This window comes from Anopheles maculipalpis, assembly GCF_943734695.1.
Source record: "Anopheles maculipalpis chromosome X unlocalized genomic scaffold, idAnoMacuDA_375_x X_unloc_5, whole genome shotgun sequence".
Classification (NCBI taxonomy): domain Eukaryota; kingdom Metazoa; phylum Arthropoda; class Insecta; order Diptera; family Culicidae; genus Anopheles; species Anopheles maculipalpis.
In genome coordinates, this window is record NW_026060513.1 from 85,001 (window position 1) to 95,669 (window position 10,669).

Consider the following 10,669-nt stretch of genomic DNA (forward strand, 5'->3'; position numbering starts at 1 on the left):
TCACGTCAGGTATCACTCGATACGTCCACCGAGTGAACCGACTGGCGTCCTCTCTGGCAGCATTCGCGTCCCACTGCTGCTGCCACTGCCCGTAGGTACGGTCGCGCTCCATGCTCTTTACACTCGCTCTCGAGTGTTCGTTCGCAGGATCCTGCAGACGATGATGCACCCTGCTGTCCTCCTCGATCAGCAGGCATATCGGGATGAGACCGGCCAGCAGCACGGCCGTCTCTCCCCTCACCGTCCGGAAAGCCCGACACACCCGAATGGCCGTCGTCCTCTGCACACGCTGCACCAGTCTGTGACACTGTTGCAGCTGCAATCCCTCCGACCATACTGGGGCCCCGTAGCGAAGGATGGAGTCCGCAACGGCCGCCAGTAGTCGGGCACGTGACGATTTCGGGCCACTGTGGTTCGGCATGAGGCGCGTGATGGCTTCCGCAACCCTCATGGCCTTCGCTGCAACCTGCTGAACGTGCGGCAACCATGACAGGTGGTCGTGCAACCATACTCCAAGATAGCGGATGGAGCGCTGGGATTGCACGACCACTCCCCCGATGTTGATGCTGACGACCGGATGACGCTTCAGGGTGGAGATGAGCGTCATTTCCGTCTTCTCCGGAGCCAACGAAAGACGGCTCCGGTCCAGCCAGGTCGTGATCGCCGCGATGGCGCGTTCAGCAGTTGAGGAAGCGGCTTGGGGTGTCGTTGCGGGGACCAAGACTACAAGGTCATCGGCGTAGCCAATAACCTCGGCCCCCTCAGGCAACTGGACACCCAGGACCCCGTCATACAGCACGTTCCACAGCGTGGGTCCCAATATGGAACCCTGTGGAACTCCCGCGCTGATGCTGCGCTCGACGGGGCCCTCGCTGGTGTCGATAACCAGTCGCCGATCCTCGAAGTAGCTTTTCAGCATCCTCTGCAGCGACGACGGTACCCCCTTGTCCCTCAACGCGCTGGCGATGGCCTGCCAAGGCGCAGAGTTGAACGCGTTGCGGATGTCCAGGGCAACCACCATCAGGCAGCGCTTGTCTCGGGCATTGGTACGATGAAAGGACATGGCCTTCCTGCCCGCTTCGACAACACGCTGGATCGCACTGATGGTGGATCTGCCCCGCCGGAATCCGTACTGTTCGTCCGATAATCGTTCCGCATCTGGTTCCTCCAGGAACTCGTTCAGCCGGTTAAGGATTAGGCGCTCCAACACCTTGCCGAGTGCATCAAGCATGCACAGCGGCCGGTAGGAGGAGCTTTCCCCAGGAGGTTTGCCAGGCTTTGGCAGCAGCACCAAGCGCTGCCTCTTCCAGGGCGCTGGAAACGCACCCCGGTCCAGGCAGTCCTGGTACAAACGGACGAAAACCTCCGGGTACTTCCTAATTGCCGTCTTAACCGCAGCATTGGGGATACCGTCCAATCCAGGCGCTTTCCTGTTCGCCATTGTTCCCACGATGCTAAGCAGCTCGTCCGCAGTAACGGGGGTCAGCGATGTCCTCTGCTCCTCGGTGTCCGTACTCGGCAATTCGGAGTCCGGCCAGACAACAGGCGGATGAGTTGGAAACAGATCGTTGGCAATCTGTTCCAGTACGGCACGGTCTGTCTCCGGTGGCACAAAGCTGCCACGAAGGCGAGACATTACCACCCGGTAACCGGCCCCAAACTCATTGGTCTCCGCCTGTTGTATCAGCTCATCAAGCTGTGCACGCTTGCTGGCCCGGACAGCCTTCTCCACCGCTCTCCTCGCCGACCGATGATGTGCGGCCACGGCACTGCGCTCCTGCAGATCGGTCGTACGAAGCATTCTCTCGTGAACAGCCGCACACTCCTCCCGAAGACGCAGAATCTCCGGGGTCCACCAGAAGAGGTCGCGATGGGGGTCACGATGTGACACGGTGACGCGCTCCATCGTGTCGTCGCATGCATCGAACATGGCGGCGACCATCCCCTCCTGGCTCACGGCTCGCTCCGGGAATCCGGCCGTCTGGAGTGCAGCTGTGAATGCCTCGACCGAAAACTGCGTCGTCTTCCATCTACGGCCAGCGTGCCGGAAAGTGGTGGACGACGTTGAGGACCCCTGTCCCCGCTGACGATGATGCTGCTGCTGCTGCTGCTGCTGCTGCTGTTGCTGCTGCTGCTGCTGCTGTTGCTGATGCTGCTGCTGCTGCTGCTGCTGCTGCTGCTGCTGCTGCTGGTGCTGGTGCTGCTGCTGTTGTCGCTGCTGCTGGTCACGAGTTGGAGGCCCCACGATGAAGAAGATATACCGATGGTCCGATGCCGTGTAGTGGCACGCAGCGGTGTCTGCTGCCACCTCCCAAGTGTCCGGACGAGCGATGGATGCGCTCGCAAAAGATACATCCACGACACTGGGAGTGGCGACTCCGTTGCCCACGAATGTCGGGACCGAGCCTTGGTTCAGGATCACAAGGCCCAGCTGCCTGACGGTATCAAGCAGCTCTTCACCGCGCCAGGTAGAACGCTGGCTACCCCACTCCTCGTTCCAGGCGTTAAAATCGCCTGCCAAGACGATACGCGGGTGAGGTTGGGCCTCCAACTCCACCGCCTCCAGTAACTGCTCGAACTCGCTGGTGTTGAGACGCGGAGGGGCGTAGCAGCTGATGTAAACCACCCCTCCGATCTGCGCTGCTGCCAATCCGGGCATGGCACAGCGCCAGACCCGCTGGATTGGGAGATGGCCGGTCGCCACCACAGCTGCTCCCCCCGACGAGTCGACCGCCCAGTTACCGCTACCATCTGGAGGCCGGTAAACCTCCGACAGCAACAGCACGTCGGCCCGCTTTGTGCGGGCTGTCTGCAAGGCCAGGTCCTGGGCGATGCGTCCACCACCCAGGTTGGCCTGCATCACCCGCATTACGCCCGCCATTGCAAGTTCTGGGGGCACGATGAATGGCCCACGCGATGGGGCCCCTGGCAGAATATGCACTTAGCCGCCGCGGTGCACTGGCTGATGCGGTGGCCTACCTCGCCACACTGCAGGCACTGACCCGACCGGTCAGTGGGGGCACGACAATCTCGCGCCAGGTGCCCCGTCAGTAAGCAGCGGAAGCAGCGCTGAAGATCAAGCGGCTTCTTCGGGACCTCGCGGATGCCGCTTACACACTGGCACAGAGTAAGCTTCTGGCCAATCAGAAGCCGAGCCTTTCCGAGTGGAAGCCGCACTCGAGCCCGCTTCGTGCCATCGCGGAGCTCCCACAGCTCGACCCGCGCAATACCCGGCTCCGCTCCTAGCTGCTGCTTGATGGCAAGCTCCACGTCGCTCTCCTGAGCCAAGGGGTCGACGTTTGTGACGAGAACTTCTCCCATCTCCGTCACGACCCGGGCCACGCCATCCTCGCCGAGCGCCAGCTGAATGCGGCGAGCCAGCTCTGCGCTGTCCACGTTCTTGCGCAGCGGGACTATCAGATGGCCTTGCGCGGTCCGACGCCCCATCCCGATGTCCGCCCGGACGTCCTGCAGCTCCTGAGACGTACGTAGTTTAACGTACATCTCCGTCCAGGTTTTGTTCGCACCCGGAACCACCGCGATGCGGTCAGGTCGTACAGGACGCCCCTTGGACTGCTGCTGATGTTGTTGCTGCTGCTGCTGCGGACGCTGCTGCTGCTGCTGCTGCTGCTGCGGTGTGCGAAGCTGCGGTGGCACGTATCGCTCGCCTCGCTGCTGTTGCTGCTGCTGCTGCTGCTGCGGCTGGTGGCATTGCCGCTTGGACGAGTGGCCTTTCACCACCGTCGTCCAGAGCTGCTGTTGCTGCGGCTGCTGCTGCGGCTGTTGCTGCTGCGGCTGCTGCTGCGGCTGTTGCTGCTGCTGCTTCTGCTGCTGCTGCTGCTGACGCAGCTGCTGCTGCTGCTGCTGCTGACGCTGCTGCTGCTGCTGCTGCTGCTGACGCTGCTGCTGCTGCTGCTGCTGCTGCTTCTGCTGCAGCTGACGTAGCTGCTGCTGCTGCTGCTGCTGCTGCTGCTGCTGCTGCTGCTGCTGCTGCTGCCGCTGCTGCTTTTCTCGCTGTCGCTGCCTTTGCCGCTGCAGACGCTTCCGGGCAGACTCCCGGTTACTGCCGTGTATCGCCGCAGTTTGCAACTCAAGCACTGATCGAGTGCCCGTGCGAAGCAACTCGTTTTCGCGTCGAAGTGCTGAGTTCTCCTCACGGCAAGAACGCAACTCCTCCAGTGCGGTTGTGAGCTGGGCGGCGATACTTTGCAGCTGTGCCATCAGCAATGCCCAGCTTCCCGCGTCGATGGGCCCACCAACTGCCTCCGGAGCAGGAGATGCCGATGGTGTTAGCACTAAGGCTGTTGGCTGCTCCAACTCCATGACCGCCTCCCCTGCCTCGCGCCCCGACGTCGCAATGATGGTGTTGTTGAGTTCATCATCGTCGCTGGAGTAGCAAAGCTCCATCGTGGGCGTGGCCGGACGCTCATACACTGGTGGCTGGGTAGCCACCACCGACCCTTTTCTAGGCCGTAATTGATACGGCGCACTCATAAGCGAGTAATGGGTCTCGCCTACTATCCCCTTCGGCTCTGGATCAGCTAGCTCCGCTCCTTCCCCCGGAAAACTCACGGAAACCCTCGGAGAAACAGGTTTTCCGGCTCCAGGGGGGTGGTGGTAGGTGGGAGCGGGGCGGGGTGATGTTTTCTACCTTCCTTACTCCAAGCCGCGTCGCTGGACACCCAACTTCGTACTATCCGGCCGGAAAATGGTGCCCGGAAAATTTGACTTTTCCGGCCGAAGTCGGAAAATCCAGGTTCTAAAGATGGGGATTGATGGAAATTTCCCTAACGAGCAACTTTCTCTTCCGCACGAGACCGCTATCTCCCTTCCTTCCCCGGAAAAATCGCGGAAAACCGCTTAAAAAACCGATTTTACGGCTTCGGGGGGTTGGTAGGTGGTGGGGGTAGGTGGGAGCGGGGCGGAGGGGTGTGCGTTCGCTTCGTACCGTTGAGCTGCGTCGTTGGACACCCCACTTGCCCGGGTCCAGTTGATAGTTTGGAAAGGGGGGCTGCCCGGAAAAACCCTATTTTCCAGGGGGGGGTGGGGGGAAATCCTTGCGGGGGGGTATTCTTCTTTAAAATCGGGCTCCGTGCCCCATATAAACCCCTATCGGGAAAAGCCCGGTTTTCCCGTGAGTGTCGGAAAACTCTTCAACCGGTGGCTTTTCCTGGCTGTAGCGCCCCCTGGTGGTGGAAAATCGGTCGGTTTTCCAGGGGGGGTGGGTGGGGGGGGTCCACCCGAACAACTCCACCGAAGACCCCAAGACGCTATCTCCCTTCCTTCCCCGGGAAAATCGCGGAAAACCGCTAAGAAAACCGGTTTTACGGCTCCGGGGGGTTGGTGGGTGGTTGGGGTAGGTGGGGGCGGAGCGGGGGGGTGTGCTTTCACTTCGTACCGTTGAGCTGCGTCGTTGGACACCCCACTTGCCCGGGTCCGGTTGATAGTTTGGAAAGGGGGGCTGCCCGGAAAAACCCTATTTTCCAGGGGGGGTGCGGGGAAATCCTTGCGGGGGGGTATTCTTCTTTAAAATCGGGCTCCGTGCCCCATATAAACCCCTATCGGGAAAAGCCCGGTTTTCCCGTGAGTGTCGGAAAACTCTTCAACCGGTGGCTTTTCCTGGCTGTAGCGCCCCCTGGTGGTGGAAAATCGGTCGGTTTTCCAGGGGGGTGGGTGGGGGGGGTCCACCCGAACAACTCCACCGAAGACCCCAAGTCGCTATCTCCCTTCCTTCCCCGGGAAAACGCGGAAAAACCGTTTGTGAGGGTGTTTTTCCGCTCCAGTGGGTGGTGGGTGGGTGGGAGGGGGGCGGGATGGTCACTCCCAGTTTCCACTTACCGGGACGCGTCGATGGAGGGGTCGCACGTCCGGATCGGTTGACTGGCCGGCCGAACCTCCAAAAAGCGGCCAGTGGGCCCGCCGGGAACTCTCGGGAAACCAGGGCGGACACTCTGAACAACCCGTCCGAACACCGGGTGCTCCGCACAAAATGTTCCGTCCGGGTGTTGGTGGTACAGGGACCAGTTTTTAACGGTTTTTAACGGTTTTTAACGGCTTTTTTCACACACACGCCGCCATTTTCGGAAGGCGAAAAACGGCGTCCTTTTTTGGTGCGAAACTTTGCCGCCCTGTAACTCCGTCAGTTTTCACTCGATTGTCTTGAAACTTTCTGGAATTGTTCTCCTCCAAGAAACGCACAAATCTTTATATGGCAGCTCTCTTCTAGCTCTTAAGCTACACTGGCTATTTTAAGTTCAATTTTCACTTTTTAATCACTCACTATAAACTGAACTCCATACTTTTCAAAGTTTTTCCTTCTCAAAAACATGCGGCACACTGGCCCGCTTCTTTTAAGACCTCATTTGGCCCGATCGGTCCACTACTTTTCTTAATATTCGCGAAAAACCGTCCCACGAAAAACTCCCTCAATTTTCCGAATTTTCCGGAAAAATTCGGAGGGGGGGCGTAGGACCAAGATCGGGGGCCGCACACGTAAATTCACCACCCTTACTATTGAATTCACTGAATAACACGAAAAAATTTTTTCCTCACGGAGCACAGCACAGGCACGTCTGCTCACTTCGGCTGACCGATCGCAACTCACAGGGATAACTGGCTTGTGGTCGCCAAGCGTTCATAGCGACGTGACTTTTTGATCCTTCGATGTCGGCTCTTCCTATCATTGTGAAGCAAAATTCCCAAAGCGTAGGATTGTTCACCCTTTCAAGGGAACGTGAGCTGGGTTTAGACCGTCGTGAGACAGGTTAGTTTTACCCTACTGGTGTGTGCATTTGTGCTATCTTAACGGAATTCCTGTGCAGTACGAGAGGAACCACAGGTACGGACCACTGGCTCAATACTAGTTCGACCGGACTTTGGTATGACGCTACGTCCGCTGGATTATGCCTGAACGCCTCTAAGGTCGTAACCAATCCGAGCTGATAGCGCTTCAAACCCCCATAGGCAATCGTAAGCTAGCGGGCCTAACAACCCTCCGAGATACGCTGGCGCTGCCTCGCAGCCTGGCGCCTCATCCCCGCTTCTAGACTTGGCCGCATCGCGCAGGGTCGCACCGCACGTGTTAGTACCTGACCATAGGGAACACTGGTGGCAGCTGACCTCGCCGACCGTGGACTTGACTAGTTTCGATGCCTACCGACCGCCCGCAAACGACGGGACTTCAGGCTGGGAGCTGCGAGTTGTAGAGATGCGTTCGCATCGATCCTCTCAGGCGACCCATGCTTGGTGGTGTATTCGTGTGTACTGTCGCACCTTTCCGGGTGTGTTCAGTATGCACGATGAATGAGTTGGAAAACGAAAGACAGAGAGAGAATTGAAATGTTACTGAGCATATAAGCGAAGAGTGTGTGGGTTCATAAGAATGTTGATCATATGCAGTTGATACCGGTACGGGTCCGTCATTACTCCTCCACGGAGTGATGATCGGTTTGCTTGAAGGGGGCAATACGCATCGTTGACTTACCTACGGGTAACCCGCTTACGAGTGGGTCGATTGCTGTCGGGGCAAGCAATCGGGTTAGCGCCGTATCCGGATATAGAGAGTAGTATGGGGTGATAATGATTAACATGTCGAGTGATGGCTGCACCTCCTAGTGGAAAGTTCAAACGTGACGGTTGCTTCGCTACGGGGTACTAGGTACCTCTTAGAGGAGCAATGGAGTATGGAGTCCAAATTGAATGTTTGGACTTCAAAAATTTTTCTAAGTCCGGTACTTAAATCCCTCGGACATAAACTCACAAAATACATGCTATTGCATTAAAAATTTTGTTAACCTAACAAGAGATGAAGGCAAGTCGAATTGGTTGGTCGGAAACCAAAAATATCACTAAGTTCGGGACTTGTGCGCAAACCAAAAGTTAAAATGATGTCCCTGAACATGCATATAAGTTCGAGCATTGATATTATAAACCTAACAAGAGATGAAGGCAAGTCGAATTGGTTGGTGAGAAACCAAAAATATCACTAAGTTCGGGACTTGGGTACAAACCGAAAGTTAAAATGATGTCCTTGAACATGCATATAAGTTCGAGTATTGATATTATAAACCTAACAAGAGATGAAGGCAAGTCGAATTGGTTGATAAGAAACCAAAAATATCTCTAAGTTCGGGACTTGGGTACAAACCGAAAGTTAAAATGATGTCCCTGAACATGCATATAAGTTCGAGTATTGATATTATAAACCTAACAAGAGATGAAGGCAAGTCGAATTGGTTGGTGAGAAACCAAAAATATCTCTAAGTTCGGGACTTGGGTGCAAACCGAAAGTTAAAATGATGTCCCTGAACATGCATATAAGTTCGAGTATTGATATTATAAACCTAACAAGAGATGAAGGCAAGTCGAATTGGTTGGTCGGAAACCAAAAATATCACTAAGTTCGGGACTTGGGTACAAACCGAAAGTTAATATGATGTCCCTGAACATGCATATAAGTTCGAGTATTGATATTATAAACCTAAAAAGAGATGAAGGCAAGTCGAATTGGTTGGTCCAAAACCAAAAATATCTCTAAGTTCGGGACTTGGGTGCAAACCGAAAGTTAAAATGATGTCCCTGAACATGCATATAAGTTCGAGTATTGATATTATAAACCTAACAAGAGATGAAGGCAAGTCGAATTGGTTGGTCGGAAACCAAAAATATCACTAAGTTCGGGACTTGGGTACAAACCGAAAGTTAATATGATGTCCCTGAACATGCATATAAGTTCGAGTATTGATATTATAAACCTAAAAAGAGATGAAGGCAAGTCGAATTGGTTGGTCCAAAACCAAAAATATCTCTAAGTTCGGGACTTGGGTACAAACCGAAAGTTAAAATAATGTCCCTGAACATGCATATAAGTTCGAGTATTGATATTATAAACCTAACAAGAGATGAAGGCAAGTCGAATTGGTTGATAAGAAACCAAAAATATCACTAAGTTCGGGACTTGGGTGCAAACCGAAAGTGAATATGATGTCCCTGAACATGCATATAAGTTCGAGTATTGATATTATAAACCTAACAAGAGATGAAGACAAGTCGAATTGGTTGGTCCAAAACCAAAAATATCTCTAAGTTCGGGACTTGGGTACAAACCGAAAGTTAAAATGATGTCCCTGAACATGCATATCAGTTCGAGTATTGATATTATAAACCTAACAAGAGATGAAGGCAAGTCGAATTGGTTGGTCCAAAACCAAAAATATCACTAAGTTCGGGACTTGGGTACAAACCGAAAGTTAAAATGATGTCCCTGAACATGCATATAAGTTCGAGTATTGATATTATAAACCTAACAAGAGATGAAGGCAAGTCGAATTGGTTGCTAAGAAACCAAAAATATCACTAAGTTCGGGACTTGGGTACAAACCGAAAGTGAAAATGATGTCCTTGAACATGCATATAAGTTCGAGTATTGATATTATAAACCTAACAAGAGATGAAGGCAAGTCGAATTGGTTGATAAGAAACCAAAAATATCTCTAAGTTCGGGACTTGGGTAAAAACCGAAAGTGAATATGATGTCCCTGAACATGCATATAAGTTCGAGTATTGATATTATAAACCTAACAAGAGATGAAGGCAAGTCGAATTGGTTGGTAAGAAACCAAAAATATCACTAAGTTCGGGACTTGGGTGCAAACCGAAAGTGAATATGATGTCCCTGAACATGCATATAAGTTCGAGTATTGATATTATAAACCTAACAAGAGATGAAGGCAAGTCGAATTGGTTGGTCCAAAACCAAAAATATCACTAAGTTCGGGACTTGGGTACAAACCGAAAGTTAAAATGATGTCCCTGAACATGCATATAAGTTCGAGTATTGATATTATAAACCTAACAAGAGATGAAGGCAAGTCGAATTGGTTGGTGAGAAACCAAAAATATCTCTAAGTTCGGGACTTGGGTACAAACCGAAAGTTAATATGATGTCCCTGAACATGCATATAAGTTCGAGTATTGATATTATAAACCTAACAAGAGATGAAGGCAAGTCGAATTGGTTGGTCGGAAACCAAAAATATCTCTAAGTTCGGGACTTGTGCGCAAACCAAAAGTTAAAATGATGTCCCTGAACATGCATATAAGTTCGAGTATTGATTTTATAAACCTAAAAAGAGATGAAGGCAAGTCGAATTGGTTGGTCCAAAACCAAAAATATCTCTAAGTTCGGGACTTGGGTGCAAACCGAAAGTTAAAATGATGTCCCTGAACATGCATATAAGTTCGAGTATTGATATTATAAACCTAACAAGAGATGAAGGCAAGTCGAATTGGTTGGTCCAAAACCAAATATATCACTAAGTTCGGGACTTGGGTGCAAACCAAAAGTTAATATGACGTCCCTGAACATGCATATAAGTTCGAGTATTGATATTATAAACCTAACAAGAGATGAAGGCAAGTCGAATTGGTTGGTCCAAAACCAAAAATATCTCTAAGTTCGGGACTTGGGTGCAAACCGAAAGTTAAAATGATGTCCCTGAACATGCATATAAGTTCGAGTATTGATTTTATAAACCTAACAAGAGATGAAGGCAAGTCGAATTGGTTGGTCCGAAACCAAAAATGTCTCTAAGTTCGGGACTTGGGTACAAACTGAAAGTTAATATGATGTCCCTGAACATGCATATAAGTTCGAGTATTGATATTATAA